Consider the following 2,220-nt stretch of genomic DNA (forward strand, 5'->3'; position numbering starts at 1 on the left):
GCAAAAGACAATGCACACTTGTTACAAATATCCAAACAAACTTACAGAATTCAACCGATACCTTCTGCCATCTGTAATCTGTCTTACACGGTATTCTTACTTTTCATCATAAACAAAAATGGAGCCTAAAAGATGTGCAATGAAAAATAAGCTTTGCTTCCCCTCCTGATTTCCAGTTCCCCTTCCCAGAGGCAAGCCGTTACCAATTTATGGATCCTTCATAGTCTTCACATATATTAGCACAGAAGCTTATTTAAATCTTCTATTTCTATAAACAGCATAGCACATTGTGCATTTTATTCAATATTTATGTGCACCAGGTCAGTGCTTTGAACTAACCAGTGGCTCTAAGGGATAAGATTTAACAATTCGCTTCGGTAATGATTGTTGTTATTATGTGTCATCAAGTTGAAACTAACTTATAGCTGACCCTCCAGGAGTTTTCAGAGACAGTAAATCACACAGATGGAAACTGCCCATCTTTCTCCCATGGTGCAGTCAGTAGACTTGAATCGCATGCCTGTAAGTTGACTGCACAGCTCTTTATCACTAAGCCGCCAAAGCTCCCTCCTGTAAAGATTACAGTCTAGAATGTGCTTCAGAACAGTTCTATTCTGTCTTACAGGGTCAGGATGAGTTGGAATTAACTCAATGATGCACAACAACAGGAGACATGAACATCTTCATTGATGAGATCATACTGCCATTAATGTTTTATATACAGCTTTTCCTTCTACTTAACATTATATAACTATTTTACCGAGAGTTCTGGTGGCTTAGCGGCAAGGAGTTGAGCTATCAACCCAAAATCATGCAGTTTAAATCCACCAGCAGCTCCACAGGAGAAAGGTGGGCTATCTCCTCCTGTCTGATTTCCTGTCTCTAAAAACCTGCTGGAAGGACAGTTGTGAGTTGGTTCCAACTTGATGGTACATCACCACCACAATAACAGTTTTACTAAGACATTTTAAAGTCCTCAAAAATAAGATTTCCATTGAACACATTCCATTCCATTCCATGCTATGGATGTATTAGGAAGCTCTGGTGAATTAGCGGAAGGAAGGAAGTGCCAACTACCATGAAGTACCAAGCCAAAGGCAGGTAGTTTGAATGCACCAGCTGCACCACATGAGAAAGATGAGTCATCTCCTCCCTTGAGATTTACTGCCTTGGAAAACCTGCTGAAGGGTCAGCTGTAAGTTAGTTCTAACTCAACAGTACATAACAACAATGACAGCAACAATATATATGACTAAAAAGCTCTGGAAATGGTGCCCATAGTAATGTGTTGCACTGCTAAACAAAAAATTACATGTCTCTGGCAGCTGGAATCCACCGATAGCTCCATGTAAGTCCTCTTCCATTAAGATATATAGCTCTGTCGAGTCCACCAGGTGCTCTGCTGGAGAAAGAGGGGCAATCTCCTGCACCAGTCAGATCCAATTTGATGGTACACACACAAAATAATAATTTTAAAAAATAATTTAAAAAGATACATAGATCTGGAAACCTGATGGAAGGTCACAATTAGTTAGAATAGAGGATATGGGTTTGGTTTTTATTTTTATACATTTATGATATTTATGTTGTACATTTAGTTTCTCTTTTTTTCACTAGTTTGAGTTTCTATTCTTATAGATGAAATGACACAGAACAATTTCCTTTATTAATATTTACTTACTTTCCTAGTTATTTTCTTAGAGCATCTAGAAATAGAATTACTAGGTCAAAGTGTAGTTTTATTAAAAATCTGATCTTCATTTAGATTTCACTTTTTTTTTTTACTTTCGTGAACAGAATTTTATTTTCTTACAGTTTAGGAGGTTAAACTGAATCCGAATTCAGGGTATTAAATCTAGGAGAAAGCTCACTCTCTGGTGAAGGTGGTGGAGGAAAGTTCTTGTTTCCTTTAACATCTGTAAGCTCATCATTCTCTTCAGACCTCCATGTGCTCCAAGGAGTTTTGTAACACAGGGGCCTGCGTCCAGAAAGATGCACCCCACTCATGGTGGCAATGAAGCCTCTCCCTTTTGGTTTACTTTCTTCTCCTTTTCTTTCACCCGAGCAGGGTCAGGAGGGCGGACAGGCAGGCCGCGGAGGCCGCGAGCAGGCGCCGGTTGACGGGGGTCAGAGCCCCGGGGGTGGCCAGCAGCTCGCCCAGACTCGGCATCCAGGGCTCGGCCTCCTCCAGGTCGCGAGGGGCCCAGAGCAAGACCTCCC

The sequence above is a fragment of the Elephantulus edwardii genome, unplaced genomic scaffold, assembly GCF_000299155.1.
Source record: "Elephantulus edwardii isolate Elephantulus edwardi_28Jun2011 unplaced genomic scaffold, EleEdw1.0 scaffold00005, whole genome shotgun sequence".
NCBI classification, from domain to species: domain Eukaryota; kingdom Metazoa; phylum Chordata; class Mammalia; order Macroscelidea; family Macroscelididae; genus Elephantulus; species Elephantulus edwardii.